The sequence below is a fragment of the Lygodium microphyllum genome, chromosome 25, assembly GCF_053477565.2.
Source record: "Lygodium microphyllum isolate KBCC chromosome 25, Lygodium_microphyllum_v1.1.10, whole genome shotgun sequence".
Lineage (NCBI taxonomy): Eukaryota > Viridiplantae > Streptophyta > Polypodiopsida > Schizaeales > Lygodiaceae > Lygodium > Lygodium microphyllum.
In genome coordinates this window covers 118164815-118181738 of record NC_141159.1, presented here as the reverse complement: position 1 = coordinate 118181738, position 16924 = coordinate 118164815, and the positions used below count along the sequence as shown (strand labels likewise).

General features: G+C 45.7%; 1 protein-coding gene across 1 annotated transcript in view; it reads right to left on the bottom strand.

The window, feature by feature from the left end:
- The window catches only part of LOC148014661 (uncharacterized), a 126276-nt gene that overhangs the window by 29663 nt on the left and 79689 nt on the right, over nucleotides 1–16924 (bottom strand). The gene's annotated exons all lie outside the window — the stretch shown is intronic.

Here is a 16924-nt window from a genome sequence, read left to right as displayed (position 1 = left end):
GTTTCGTAACTTTATTTCCAGAGGGCATAAAATAAAAAATGCGTTCTTTTACAAACGGATTTTTAATTGATAAAGATGTTCAAAACCTCTATGGAACTTTCTCTTAAAGAAAAAAAGGCCAATTGAGTAAAAGTGATAATACATGAGAGTCAATTCAGTAAAACATGGTACGGGTCCATCATTGACTAATGTCAAAGTTAGACAAACTATACTATGATTCAGTCCTTAGACATCATGACTCATACATATTATATAAGGAAAATCGAAATAAACGTGTCACATAGCCAGCTGATTGAACTACTTTTGGAGCACTCTGGGCAGTGTGGGCAGTGTGCCACTATTTTAATATTTTATTGCAGGTGGACTGTTTTGCCGCAGTTGGCCAGTTTTTTACTGGCAGACCTGCTTTTTATTTGGCCTATTTATAGGCTAGCTGCCGAGGGTCACACATTACTTCATACTTGGTGTGTGGATGTGAGAGAGCTCCATCGGATACATCCAAGAGCCAATTGTACACATCTGCTCCCTTTATTCAGCATTCATTCACTGAAGATTTCTGTGATCTACTGTCTATTTCTGTCTCCCTCTTCTCTCAGTGTTCATTTTCTTTCATTCTAGTCATACGCTTCCACATTCAGTGCACTCTACAGGGCATCAAAGCAGCATAGAAGGGCTGATTGATCATGTGCAGACCTAAAAAGGAGATTTCAACACGACAAGAGACTACCATTTCAGCATTGAAGGGAAAATGGGAAGGTTGTGCATCAACACACCGCTGAGATGAGTGGACAGCCCATGAAATGAGCAAAGTTACTGATTTTTTGCAGGTTTTTGGCTGTTCATCAAGGAGAAAAGGCTGTGTTTTCAGGCTTTTGCTGCAGATTTTGAGTTTTCATTGCCTTTGGCAGTTGAAACACATAACGGACAATCGGAGGATGCCGTAATAAGCTGCGTTTTTGGAGTCAAAGGTTGCTACCCTTGTTTTTGTGCATGCTATTCAAGTTACAACGTCTTTCAAGCTCATAAAGTTTCAGGCTAGTATGGACCATAAGTTCCCCGTGTTACTAGCTCTTCCTCAAGATTTGAAGCTCTATGGAAAGAATTACCACTTATGGCTGATAATGATGTTTGCCATCTTTGAATCCTATGATTTGACAAAGCTCGTGACTAAGGCCATAGACTACCCTACAGCCCATGCTTTATCCAAGCTCTCTCCTAATGAGAAAGTCGAGTCGGCGAAGGCACAAGCATATTGGGAAATACTAAATGCCTACATCCGATCATTCCTATTTCTCTCCTACACCCTAGCTGTGATAACCCACATAGAGCATTTGACTATTGCTTAGGAGATATAGCTCGAACTGGACCATTTGTATAGTTGAATGACCGTGATGAAGTGGATGTTTCTAAAGGTATAGAAACACAAACATTGAATCCATCTAAGTTCGCTTCCATGAGGGAGCATATCAATACTTCACCAATTGCAAATGCAGGTCTAGAATGCAAGGAAAGCGATTACCTTAGAGGGCATGGCAATAGCTCTTCTCTCGCACTTACTACCCTAATTTAGTGCATTTTACTCTGCCTCCATTGCTTCAAGGTGGATAGACACCCTTAACTGGGAGGATTTGGTTCCGATGGTCTTAGATCAAGAGAAACAACTCAGAAATTAGAATGCTCCCAAGACAAAGGCATTGACATGTGAATCTTCTCAAGAGAAGGGGAACAAGAAGAAGAAGAAGGATGAGAAGACCAAACAAGGATTGCCCTCATGAGAAAAAGGACACCAAAAAGGAGAAATCCATAAAGAACTTAGCAATGGTGGTTGTTCCTTCATAAACCGCATTTCTCCATTTGGAGACGATTCAGTATTCTACATTGGCAACTTTTGATCTAGCGATGGTGGCCCCACAACCTCTTGAGTGGATTGTGGACAATCGCACTTTCAACCACATGACTCCTCGATATTATTTGCCCGTATGCATCCAATGCATGGGCAAATTCTCATTTGTGAGACATCTCTTCGGTCCCTATCAAAGGAAAAGGTGATATGCAAGTAATTTTGGATGGGCATGGTGGTACTCACACATCAAAAGTTCTCTATGTGCCACGTTTTGGATATCTTCTTTCCGTGAGAAAAATTTGTGCCGTTTGCCTTTTGGTCAAGTTCGATAGGGACTCTTGAGTTCTTCATGGAGATTCGTGACAGGTTCTTTCTACATGTCACCAGGAGAATGGAGTCTACAAGATGCGCACTTCATCAAATTTTACCTCTCTTCTTCTTTCCTGTTAGATATAGACCGAGATATGGCATGCTCGGTTTGGCCACCTAAATCATGAGTACCTTAGGAAGGCAACTCACGGGTCGGCTTGTTTGTGGATTACCAAATATTGACGTGAGCCACCCAGCATATGCATCTTGCATTTGGGGCAAGCAACATTGAGATGCGATTCCAAGCAAGGCTTTGCAAAGAACAAAGGAGTCCCTAGAGCTTATTTCGACGGACTTATGTAGACCAATGAGGACACACTCCTTGAAGGAAAGTTTATACTTTATGCTAATTGTTGATGATTTTAGCAAGATGACATGGTTAGATCTCGTGCAGTTGAAGTCTAAAGCATTCTCACACTTCAAGGATTGGTTGCTCTTCAAGGAGAACACATCTAATAGGAAACATAAGACCTTGCACTTAGACAAAGGAGGAGAGTTTGTCTCAAACAAGGAAGCTAGGTTTTGTGTAGATCATGGCATTCACGAGGAGTTTGCTCCAGCACCAATACACATCAGGAGAATGCCAAGATTCCTTGTGTGATCAAGTTAGCGTAGACCATGATGAAGCATTAGCAAACACCAAAGTGTCTATGGAATGAAGCAATGGCCAGTGCTGTCCATATTCTTAATCGATCACCTATCTTGGCCGTAGTTAATATGATACCTTTTGAGACTTACTTTAGTCAAAAGCCAAATGTGTTTTTTTCAAGGTGTTTCAGTGTAATACTTCTATTCACATCCCAAACAAAGAGACAGTTATGTTTGAGTCAACTTTCCAAAGACAAGTATTCGTGGCACATAGCTCAAAGTTACAGGAATATATGCTTTATAATCCGATTTCACAAGAGATCTACATGAGTCAAGATGTTCAATTCGTCGACTTTCCAATTGTAGAGGGGGATGCTAAGCATTGCATTCTTGGATATCTCGGTCACACTTGGGCACCTAAGCTAGTGCCTTTGGATCCTATACCTCTTGAGGCTCCCCCATCAACAAAGGACGAGATTTCTTCACCACCAAATTCACCCATTGAGTCAACATTGGTGGATGTTACAAAGACTTCATTAGAGGCAGAGCGATATGGGAGTACCAACCTCCTCCTCGTACGCCACTTGATACACTCCATGATGCACGGATTGAGGGAGTTCCTAAGGAGTGGTAGTCACAAGATGGCCCATGGCGATCTATTGTTTGATAACTCATGCCATACAAGACAAGAAGCCCACCTCCATGAAGGAGGCTTTGCACTCACTACGTTCAAAGAAGGCTATGGAGCAAGACCTGGAGTCTATTGGATAGAATGGTACTTTTGGTAACTTGTGCTATGGTATGTTCATAGTAACATGATTGGAGTCAAGTGGGTCTTTCAGACTAAATACCTCAATGATGACACTCTAGATAAGCACAAGGCATGGCTCATTGCTAACGGGTTCGAGCAATTAAGAGTGGATTTCCATGATACCTTTGCACCTAGACATAGAATAGCTACCGTTAGGGCCATTATTGCCTTAAAGAGGCATCAAAGAACGATGGTTTATTAGTTGGATATGAGGTATGCCTTCCTTAATGGTTATTTAAAGAAGAGATCTATGTCCAGCAATGTTCTGGCTTTTCCTCATCCAATGGAAAAGTTTACAGGTTAAAAAAGCCCCCTACGACCTCAAACAAGCTCCGCATGCTTGAAACGAGAAGATAGTCTCATTCCTCCAAACAAAGTTAGTCTATTGGCGTTCCTCTCTTGATCCCCACTTGTACCTCCACACATCACCCGGAGGGCATGCTTTGTTTCTCCTTTACATGAACGATCCCATCCTAATAGGTGACCATTCCCAAAAGGTCAAGGAGGCACTATTTGACAGGTTCAAGATGATGGATATGGCCTATTTCACTTCTTTCTAGGTCATGAGATTTCGCAAGCTCCAAAGGGAATTTTCATCTCTCGGTTGAGGAACGTAGCAGCTTTTTACCATGTTTAAGATGGAGGGTTGTAGGTCTATTTCTACTCACATGGATCCAAAATGGAGGGTATGTGTCACAAGGACGTGAAATTTTGATGTTTTGCTTATGTTTAATTGACATTTAATTAAAGGATTAATCAAATGTGCAATTAAAAGATGCACATCTGTTGCACATGTGAGCTGCAAGCTACTTTTTTTTACAGTTGAAGGCCCAAGGATCCTGTGACACATGTCAGTTTGCCCCTACGACCATTATTAACCATTAAATGTCAGTGGTGACACTAGGGCCTAGGCATTAAATATTGGATTAATGCATGTCCAAGGGTCAATTAATGCATGACCACTTTGGGTTGCAAATGGACTAGCCAATTAATTTTTGGATGGGCAAGGTCAATTTTTTGGGCATGGATTAAGGGCGGAATTAATTTTCAGAATTAATTAATTAAATGGCTAGAAATTACTGAAAATGGATTAAGAAAGCTGCCACTTGGCCAAACTTTCCCATGCAAGTGGAGGAAAGGCTAAATAGGGCTGAAGGGAGAGGGAAATCTCATTTTTTCATTTTGGAGCTGTTGGAAAGAGGTGTTGGACTGTGGCTGCCAGCTTTTGGGGCCATTTCCCAGCCATTGGAGACCACTTTGGTGATGGAGATTGCATATTCTTCACCTTGGGAAACTGACAATTGCTGCTGATGCACTTTCTCCTGAAGATCACAGACTCTGATGCTCCTATTGTTGTTAGTGCATCCATTTGGGGCTGGTACAGCAGGGCAGCAGCAGATTTTCATCAGTTCTTCGCGACAAATCTCAAAATTTTCTCTCTCTACAGCATTCTCTCATCTCCTTCAGCCTATGCTCAGCCATTCTGAGCAATTCTTAGCCATTCGGAGGAGATCTCAGCCATTTTTGGTGGGCTAATCTGTAATTTCTGCAGTAAACCCTAATTTACAACAGAAATTAGGATTTAGCAGCCACCTTGGGATCCACGCCAGAGATTGGAGGCTCAAGGGACTCAAATCAGCAGCTGATAATTGAAGATTATCAAGGCATTTCAAGAGCCAACCCATCCTGAATTGATTTGGGGCAGCATTTGGCCAGCTAAGGGTCAAATTGGAGAAGAAGTCCTGGGTGATTCAAGGGGCAAATTACCCAAAAGGCTTGCTGGTCATTTATGACAGCAAGAGCAATTGGTTAGCAAGAGGAGATTCAAGAATCTCAAGTTGTACTCCTTCCAATTGAATGAAAGCTAAAGAAATACCGCAAGGGGCGCCAGTTTTGGGGCCAAGAGGACGTCTACTATCCAAGAATCTTATGGTAAAGTGTGTATTTCATTTTATGTGCATTTATTCGTTGCTGAAATTAACTCTTAAATCAGGTTATCACCACCCATTCCAAGAAGAAAGGCTAGTTTCATGGTTCCGTTGCCGGGACACATCAAATCTCTTGATTTGGTGGGCCCGAGGCACCTGATTGCAAGCCAAAGCTTTGTGCTAGTGCTAATCTTTGTGGTCAACTGAGAAATTACGATTATAAAAGACCCACGGGTGATGATCCAAGCACATGGCACCAAAAAGAGACCAACAAAGTGCCAGCATATGACTTTCGGCATCCAAAATAGCCCCACCACCCATGCAATTCGAGTACATACATGCGACCAAGAAATCCATAAAATGCTAGCATGCAAGGAGTCCTTCCATAACATGAAACGAATGTACTGAGTAAGAGCATTCAATGTAGTAGCAGTCCAAGGTAGCAATGGCGAGAAATATGTGAGCATTGGCAACATAATTGTCTGAGCCACTTTGAGGCGAACATGGAAGGGCCAAGCCTGCGACTTCCAATACAGAAACTTAGCTGCCAGTTTCTGTGAAATCCACTCTGGTAGTTGCTTTGGCCGAACATCAACACCCAAAGGGTACCCAAGTTGCCTGACAATGGAACCACGGGGAACAACCAGTCCCTACCAGTCCAATGACTGTAAATCAGACTCTGTGCAACTGAGAATGGCTGATTTGAAAGCATTGATACGAAGACCAGAAGCATGACCAAAGAGCATCCAAACATCTAATGCCTTGCGAATATTGTCCTTGTCGGCACGCAAAATCATAAAGCTGTCATCAGCCAAAGATTGACTAATGAAGTGTTGTCCAAAAGGAAGAGACAATCCAGTCAACTGAGTAGAAGTTGCCATATGAAATAACATCGAAAGAACCGGATGAGTCGCAAGGGCAAAGAAGAGAGGACTCAAAGGGCAACCCTGTCTCACAGAACGTGCAAGGACAAATGGCTCAGTAACACCACCATTTAGCATAACTCACGAAAAAGCCGCAGCACTAATGGTGTAGATCAAACGAGACATCCAAGTACCAAAACCGATAGTAGACATAAGTTCTGCAATGAAAGACCACTCCAAATAATCAAAAGCTTTTATCCAGGTCCAATTCAATCAATACCACCTCTTGATTAGAGTGCCTTACATAGTCAATAGCCATTTGCACATTTAAGATATTATGCAGAATGTTTCGGCCCTTAATGAAACCATATTGAAGAGGATGCACAATGGCAGTAAGATGCTTCTGGAGCCGATTCGCCACCACTTTCGAAAAGATTTTATACATCGAACCCATCAAAGAAATTGGTTGCCAATGTTTCAACATTGACGGCGAAGGAACTTTTGGAAGCAATTTGATAAGACCTTTCCATGAGGAAGGCATGAACCCCATTTCCCAAACCTGCTAAAACATAGCCGTCAATGGCTTCACCAGTTGGGAAGTAAAAACCTCAAAGAATTCATTGCTGAGACCATCCCAACCGGGACTTTTATCCTTGCTTCACCAGTTGGGATGTAAAAACCTCAAAGAATTCATTGCTGAGACCATCCCAATTCATTGCTGAGACCATCCCAACCGGGACTTTTATCCTTGGGAAAGTGTAACAAAACATCCATAACCTCCGCCTCACAAATATCTGTCTCCAAAGTAGTTTGCATGTCATGTGGAACCTGATTGCGGACCAAATCATAGAAGACTGAGCGTGCATGAGTAACTTGGTCAGAAGGTGAAGAAGCAGAACAAGAAGGTCTAGAAAGTAATTCCTGCACATATTCACAAAAGTCTGAGGATCAATGACCATTTGACCTTCTGGATCCTGGAGTCTAGTCATATTTTCGCGAGCAGGAGATGCATGTAGAGCTCGAAGGAACTTATGAGTCTGACAAGCACCATCTTGAAAATTCTCAGTCAAATTTTGCAATTTGGCCTGCTAATAAGATTTTAACTGAAACTCTTTAATAAGATCAGCCAAACGCATTGCCAGTGACAGCAGAAATACATCATCTGGAGTCTCCACCAGTAGAGACTGAACCAAAGCCAGTAAGTCCTCCGCTGCTTCTCGACGCCATCGACAAAGAGAGGCATGATGGATCCCATACTACCGAACAACCCGCTGCACATTAGAGAACAATCGTTCAAAAGAAGCATTGCCCTCAGAGGAGAAGTCCAATAAAAATCTATCAATCAATTGCTGCATATAGCCTCGAAAGATTGAATGCTTCAAATAAGACGAGTTGAAATGCAAAGGAAGTTTATCCAGAAATTGCTTAAAAGGTGCAATGGGTTGTGCAAGCATCTCAAGCTATACAGGAAAATGGTCCGACAAGGCATATTGCTGCAACACTTTCATTTCCAACATCTCAGGAAGAAAATCATCATCCTGCATGATGTACATGCGGTCCAACCGCGACCATGCAGTTGTATACTGCGCAGAATGGAAAGTAAACCCCGTAGAAGAAGGGTGTAGCCATGACCAGAGATCTTGCTTAAGTACAGCAAGAGCAAACGCATTTCACGCACGGCTTAGCAGAGCGTCCATCATCGAATGCTCTGATGTGGACTGTGAAGAATCAACACACATATTAAAATCCCCCATCAACAAACCCCGTCTGCCAAGTGACAAGGAGGTCTGCAAAGTATTCCAAAGATCCCGACGGAATAAAGGGTCATTTGGAGCATAGAGCCCAAGTAACCATAAGATCTCTCCTTCAAATAAAACTTCAATCACCACAAAATGACCATGTAGATCATTTTTAATAAGAACAGGCTGATATTTCTCATGTACAATCATAAGCACACCAAAATAATGCATGGCATGTGTCCCTGCATAAAACAAGGGAAACCCATGGCAATCCACAACTTTTCCTGCTTCACCGTGACTCTTGTGCTCAACAGCACACAAGACATCCCACTGATTCTCATGCAATATAGTCCACATGGCATGTTGCTTATTGTGAGAACAAATGCCTCGCACATTCCACGTGGCTATCTTCATGTGTATTCCAAAAAACAAAATCACGAACAAGGCAAAGCTTGCCTCGATTTAACCTTTTCTGCTAGAATGTCAAGGACTCCCTCATCCAAAAAATCAGCTAACACGGCAAAAGAGTTCTGACGGCCAGCTTTAGAGATAGACGGAATATGCACTGTCTTGGGGATGGAACGGGGATAACAACGATCCCATGGGGTAATCACATTACCTCTAGTATCAAAAGCCAACTTAGCAGGTGGGCCCTTTGGACCGCCCGTATATACTTTTCTGGTAGACTGATTCCGAGGAGCAGAAGAAACCATAGTATGAGCATTGTGCTCTGAAGACAATATTTCTTTCCTGCGCATATAAGTGCGCATGGAATCTTGCAAAGCATTAGGCCCAGTATCCGCCATACCAGCATCAAACCTTTTACCTTTTTTTGCACGTACATCTACCCATTCATTGCCACGGGAATCCAAACCCGAAACCTGTTGTTTACTTTTATCCAAAACTTTAGATGGCTAGGTTGCATCCTGCGACGGAGCATCAAGCACCATATCTTCCATGGGCCACACAACATGCTCAGCATCTGAAGTCGGTTGCTTCTCTGGGCATTCGGCCATAAAATGGCCCAATTTTCTACACGAAAAGAAGTGCCCTGCAAAGTTGCCCCATTTCAAACAAAAGTGCAAAGAATGCATGCCAGAGCAATTAAGGCGTAACCAAGCAGGCCTTTTCCTAGCAGTGTCCCATAACATACACAAACGGTTACGATTCATGGCCCTTAGGCTCGGGGGGACCAGAACAGTGTCCAAAATGGCCATGGCATCCTATAACAATGGCCAATAGACAGCCGGACAATTTTCCACTTCAACCCACACCGAGCATCACGTTAAAGCAGGCGCTGAAAATCTGCCATTGGGCACCATGGCACAACATGGACCAAACGTCGATGAAAGAACAATGGCACTTTTGACAGGAGATCAGCACGGTGCTTCTCAGATTTCAATAGCACCTCATAGAAGCCTCAGGGCCCAACAAAAATCTCCTCCACACACTCCCCTTGTAGTAGATTGTGCAGCCACTGGCGAATATGGAAAAGCACTGGGATCCTGCCAGTGAAGAAGAGTATAACAGCATGGTCATAAAATACTGAAAATGAACGCAATATATTTTTCGGGCCCATCCTGGCTTCCAGAACATCTTCAGTTCCAGAGTCAGAAAAAGCTTCATGATTATGTTGGACATAATCGCCAAGCTGAGTGTTGGCAAACTCCAACAAATGCTCCCAGTCAACATCCTGAGAATCCACAGAATCACAAGCAACCTGAGCATAAGAACGATCCTGATGATGGATTCTCTCTTCCGACATATGCTTGGTACGTTTGCCCGCAGGCTGGAAGTCAGGACCAGGAGACATCTTCTCTGTGCAAGGGACCATATCCTTTGGTTCCTCTGTATCAGAATCCGGACCAAGGGCTGCCACCGTTTCGTCAATAAAAGCCATATCCAGACCAGCCATGTTGTATCACCCATGTTGTATCACTACTTGTACAGGTCAGATGCAGAGGCAGGAGCTCACGAGCGGTAGCAACGAACACAGCTCTCTCTATTTTTTTTTCGTAAAAGGTAATTGTATTAATTACGAAAAAAAGGTACAAGATTACATGATTACATGATTACAAGAGACACGAGGGCCCTAGGCCAACGTGTGGGAAATCCCCGTATTAATGCACTAAAAAGGGTTACACCAATCATGGCAACCACCCAGAGGCAATTGCCATATGCCAGGGAAGCAAATCCTCCCGAGGGAGCAAGTCGGAGTGCCGGATGAGATCTAGCTGCCAATGCAAGAGGCCTTTAAGCCTAGCAATATGTCTCGGTACATTAGAGGCCGAATCAAAGAGAAAAGCATTGCGCGTGGTCCAAATGTGCCAGCATCCCCAGTATCTGAAAAAGTGAAATAAGATCTTCATATGTAACTGTGGCAGTGTGGGGTACTTTGGGCGCACAAAAACCCAATCGAAAGGAGTTAGTAAGGACCCCACCACTGCGCGCCAGATTTGCGACAAGAGTGACCAAATATTCTTGGCAAGCGGGCAAGAAAGAAAACAATGTCGGGCCGATTCCGCAGTAGTGGTACAGAAGAAACAATTGCCATTCGAGATTCTACGCTTGGAAAGGGCCGAGGCAAGAGGAAGACCACCAATCATTACCCGCCAAAGAAAGACCTTGCATTTGAAAGGTGCCTTATTCAGCCAGCCCTCCATCAGCGTTGCCTGCCACCATGACTGCAATTTCCGCAGTCCCCAAACAGTATTAGCTTTCACACCCAGCCATTGGTGATCTTGAATGAGAAGATGATACACCTAATTAGTAGAGGCCTTTTCCAAACTCAACCGGCCTGCAAGGTCCCAGTCCTGCCAAGGACGATCCACAACCAGGGCAGGAAAGGGTTGCCTACCCTGTAGCTCCGACAATAGTTGTTCCCATAAACCACGATATCCGCGCGGGATCCTGAAAAGTCTCCTAGCAGTCCGAAACGATGCGAGGACATTGCGAGTGGCAAGGGTAGCATCCGCAATCGAAGTCACACCTAAACGGGCCATGCGGTTAAATCTCGGTCTGAGCTGATGTTTGTCTTCCCATGAAAGTAATCTCGATACTGCCAACAATTCCAGCTGAAAGGAATTAGTCTGCAAGCGGTCCCCAACTGGATGCCAACGGGCCTTTTGGAGCACCACTTTCCAAGAGCCAACCAAGTGCAGTAACAGAGAGGAAGAGGGACTCGAAAATCGAGAGTCAACATTAAGGACATGCCACCAGGAGGCCCGAAGCCCGCTGTCCTCAAGAAAATAACGGGCTATGATGGTCCACGGGTGATGATCCACACACATGGCACGAAAAAGAGACCAACGAAGAGCCAGCATATGAGTTTCTGCATCCAAAATAGCTCCACCACCCATGCGTTTAGGGGTACATGTATGTGACCATGAAATCCATGAAATACCTGCTTGCAGTGAATCCTTCTTCCATAGCATGAAACGAATGGGATGAGTGAGAGCCTTCAAAGTAGTAGGCGTCCACGGCAGCAATGGCAGGGAATACGTTAGCATTGGTAGCATAATTGTCTAAGCCACTTTGAGGCGGACATGGAATGGCCACGCTTGCGACTTCCAATACATAAACTTCGCCGCCAATTTTTGTGAAATCCACTCCAGTAGGTCCTTTGGCCGTACATCCACCCCCAATGGGTATCCAAGATGCGTGACAATGGAGCCACGGGAAACCACCTGGCCCTGCCAGCCTAATGACTGTAAATCATGCTCCGTGCAACTGAGTATGGCTGATTTAAAGGCATTGATGCGAAGACCAGAGGCCTGACCAAAGAGCGCCCAAACATCTTATGCCTTTCGAATGTTGTCCCTGTCTGCCCGCAAAATCATAAAGGTGTCATCAGCCAAAGATTAGCTAATGAAGTGCTGCCCCAAAGGAAGAGACAATCCTGCCAGCTGAGTAGAAGCCGCCATTGAGGAAAACATTGAAAGGACCGGGTGAGTCGCCAGGGCAAAGAAGAGAGGACTCAAAGGGCAACCCTGTCTGACCGAGCGTGCAAGGACAAATGGCTCTGTAACCCCACCATTGAGCATAACTCTTGAAGAAGCCGCAGCACTAATGGTGTAGATTAATCCGGACATCCGAGTACCAAAACCCATAGCAGACATGAGATCTGCAATGAAAGACCAATCCACATAGTCAAACACCTTTTCCAAGTCCAATTGAATCAATACCACTTCCTGACTGGAGTGCCGCGTATAGTCAATAGCCATTTGCACATTTAAGATATTATGCAGAATGTTGCGGCCCTTAATGAAACCATATTAGAGAGGATGCACAATAGCTAGAAGGTGCTTGTGAAGCCGATTTGCCAGCACTTTGGAGAAGATTTTATACATCGAGCCCATCAAAGAAATTGGTCTCCAGTGTTGCAGCATTGACGGCGAAGGGACCTTTGGAATCAGTTTGATAAGGCCTTCTTTCCATGAGGAATGCATGACCCCTGTTTCCCAAACCGGCTGAAACATGACCGCCAATGGCTTTACCAGCTGCGTGGCCGAGTTCTCAAAGAATTCATTAGTGAGACCATCCCAACCAGGACTTTTATCCTTAGGCAGGTGCAACAAAACATCCATAACCTCCTCCTCGCAAATATCTGCCTCCAAAGTGGCTTGCATATCAAGTGGAACCTGCTGGCGGACCAGATGATAGAAGACCGAGCGGGCATGCGTAACCTGGCTAGAAGGCGAGGGACAAGAACCAAGAAGTTCCATAAAATAATTTCTGCACATATTGACAATGGTCTGCGATTCAGTGACCATGCGACCTTCCGAATCCTGGAGTCTAGTCATATTTTCGCGAGCAGGAGAAGCATACAAGGCGCAAAAGAACTTATCAGATTGGCAGGCACTATCTTGCAAGGTGTCAGTCAAGTTATGCAGCTTGGCTTGCTGATAAGATTTCAACTGAAACACTTGAATAAGATGGGCCAAACACCTCTCCAATGACAGCAGAAAATCATCATCTGGGGTATCCACGAGCAACGAACGGACCAAAGCCAATAAGTCCTCTGCTGCATGTCGACGTCGCCGACAAAGAGAGGCATGATGAATCCCATACTGCCGAGCAACCCGCTGCACATTAGAGATCAGCCGTGCAAATGAAGCCAAGCCCTTAGAGGCAAAGTCTAATAAGAACCTCTCAATCAATTGCTGCATATAGCCCTCAAAAATTGGATGCTTCAAATAAGAGGAGTTGAAATGTAAAGGGAGTGTATCCAGCAACTGCATAAAAGGTGCAATAGGTTGTGCCCGCATCTCAAGCTGGAGGGGGAAATGGTCCGACAATGCATATTGCTGCAAGACCTTCATTTCCAGCATCTCGGGAAGAAAATCATCCCCCTGCATGATATACATTCGGTCCAACCGCGACCAAGTAGTTGCATATTGTGCGGAATGAAAAGTAAACCCTAAAAAAGAAGGGTGAAGCCACAACCAAAGATCTTGCTTAAGTATGCGCAAAGCAAAGGAATTCCACACTTGGCTTTCCGGCGTATCTATTACCGAATGCCCTGAAGTGGACTGAGAAGAGTCAACACACATATTGAAATCTCCCATCAAAAACCCCCTTCGGCCAAGTGACATCGAGCCCTGCAAAGTCGACCAAAGATCCCATCGGGATACGGGATCATTCGGAGCATAGAGGCCCAGCAACCATAAAATCTCTCCTTCAAATAAGACTTCGATTACCAGAAAGCGGCCTTGCACATCATTTTTAACAAGAACAGGATGGTGTTTCTCATGGACAATCATCAGCACGCCCGAATAGTGCGTAGCATGTGTCCCTGCATAAAACAGACGGAATCCATGACAATCCACAACTTTTCCTGCTTCACCATGACTTTTGTGCTCAACTGCACACAATACATCCCACCGGTTCTCATGCAAGACAGTCCACATGGCATTTCCGGCGTATCCATTACCGAATTCCACACCCGGCTTTCCGGCATGTCCATTACCGAATGCTGAAGGGCCTCCTGTGTCGGGGCATCAAGCACCATGCCATCCTTAGGCAGCACAACATGCGCATCCTGAGAAGACGGTTGTCTTTCGGGGCATTCGGCCATAAAATGCCCCAATTTACCACATGAAAAGCAGTGTCCTGCAAAGTTGCCCCATTTCAAGCGAAAATGCAAAGGATGCATGCCAGAACAATTGAGGCGAAGCCACGCACGCCTTTTCCTGGCCGTGTCCCATAACATGCATAAACGGTTTCGATTCATAGCCCTGAGGCTTGGGGGAACCAGCACTGTTCCCACAACTACTATCGCATCCTTCAACAATGGCCAGTAGACCGCCGGACAATTTTCCACTTCCACCCACACCGGGCATTCTCGTTGAAGCAGACGCTGGAAGTCGCCCATAGGGCGCCATGGTACAACATGGACCAAGCGGCAATCAAAGAATAATGGCAACTTGGACAGGAGATCTGCTCGATGTGTTTCCGATTTAAACAGTACCTCATAAAAGCCGCGAGGTCCAAGGAAGATCTCCTCAACACACTCCCCTTGCAATAAATGGTGCATCCACTGGCGAATATGTGAAAGCACTGGGATCCTACCAATGAAGAAAAGTATAACGGCACGGTCATAAAACAACGAAAACGACCGCAAGACTGATTTCGGGTCCACCGTGGCTTCCAGCACATCATCAGTTCCCACGTCAGAAAAAGTTTCATTATTATGCTAGACATAATCGCCAAGCAGAGTATTGGCAAAGTCCAACAAATGCTCCCAGTCAATCTCCTGCGAATCCACAGGATCACAGGCAACCTGCACATAGGAACGTTCCTGAGGACCCATTGGCTCGTCAGAAGTATGCTTGGAGCGTTTGCCCGCAGGCGGCAGTTCAGAAGCCGGAGGCATATCCTCCGTGCACGGCACCATATCCTCCAGCTCCTCTGTATCGAAATCAGGGCCAAGGGCTGCCACCGTCCGGTCTAGAAAATCCATATCCAGGCCAACCATATTGCTGTCTTCTCTCTGAAGAAGCAAGTAGGAGCAGGCTGCGGCTAAGCATGTGCTCTATGACCACAGGCTTCAGACGGCAGGCGTCAGGCGAGCAGACAAGCACAAGCGGAGCAGGCGGCCACAGACGAATACAGGCGGGTGGATATTCAGGCGCGCGGGCAGTCATCAGGCCATCGCGAAGCAAGCACTCGTCAGGCGCGCTCGTCAGGCAGGCAGTCATTAGTCGTCGCGCGGGCAATCGTCAGGCGTGAGGTGGCAATCAGGCGCACTCGTCAGGCGGCAGTCGTCAAATGGGTCTTTAGGCGGCGCACAGGTCTAGGCAATCCTCTCTCTCTCTCTCTCTCTCTCTCTCTCTCTCTCTCTCTCTCTCTCTCTCTCTCTCAACGCGGCTTCCTTAGCTCTGCACACGGACGTAAAGCAAGAGACCACAAGCGAACAGGCGTGCACTCGTTCAGGCGTCGATGGGGCAGTCTAACAGGACGCGTAGGTCTAGGCGAAGGTAGGGGCAGTGACTCGCAAGTCAAACGAGCAGCGGTAGGGATAGGCGCACAGGCGACCGCATGGCTGCTCGCTCCGCGATCGCACACTCTCACCGTTAAAACTCTCTCTCTCTCTCTCTCTCTCTCTCTCTCTCTCTCTCTCTCTCTCTCTCTCTCTCTCTCTCTCTCTCTCTCTCTCTCTCTCTCTCTCTCTCTCTCTCTCTCACACAGAGGGTGATCGAAGAATTGAGGCATGAGCTCGATGAATATAGAAACCAGCTGGACCTACTCAAGAAGGAGGAAGGAGAAATCACCGAAACAACGCCCACCAACGTCCAAACCAAGATTAACGAGCTGAAGACACAAGTAACAAAGGAGCTCAACACATGGGCGAATATAGTGAAACAAGCACAAGCCGAAGTGGCCAAGAACTCCAAATGGATTGAGGTAGCCAAGAAGTCACCAACAAAGGAGGAGAAGTTTGTGAATGCAGCACTGGAGGAGGAGAAAAGGAGAAAGCTTAGAGCGCTCCACATCCGAGTGGTCGGATGGAAGGAAGGGGATAGTCCCCCTGGCAGACGCCAAGCAGATATGTGAAAGCTGGGAGTAGAGGACCCTCAAATAGTGGAGAATGCATGGTGCATAGGGAAAGACCTCACCAAGGGAAGGCCTCTTATCCTCAAATTTGCCAACTTAGAATCCAGACGAGCCTTCCTCTCTAAAAGGACAGCTCTAAAAGGTGAAAAAGTCTACCTGGAGGATGACCTCACACCCGCACAGGTGGCACACCGTAAAGAATGCATGCCACAGATCCTGGAGGCTCGCAAAGCGGGAAAATGGACAGTATACAGAGATGGTCGTGTCATCATCACAGATAAACCCCAATGACAGGGCGCGGCCTATGAGACCCACCTGAGGTTTGCAGTGTGGAACTGCAACGAAGCTATGAAAACAGATGCAGGATTATTCCAGGAGACCTTCACCGGCAAGGACATCGTCCTCTACACAGAAACCCACCAAAGCCCAGGCACCTACTTACCAGAAGTGAGGGGATATAGATGGGAGATGGCATGCCGCCCTAGAGCCCGAACAAAAGGAGAGACCCGAGGGTCCAGAGGGGTGGCTGTGTTGTACAGGGAGGAGTTACAGCCCATGGTGCAAGTCATGCGGAAAGATGAGGAAGCCCGGTTCCTGTGGATCCGGATACACACAGATCGCCCCCGAGACATATATATGGCGGTGTGCTATTTCCCACCAGCACACTCCCTATACGCATCACCGAAGGGCAAGTCACCATACCTACCATTGTACGAGGATATCATGCA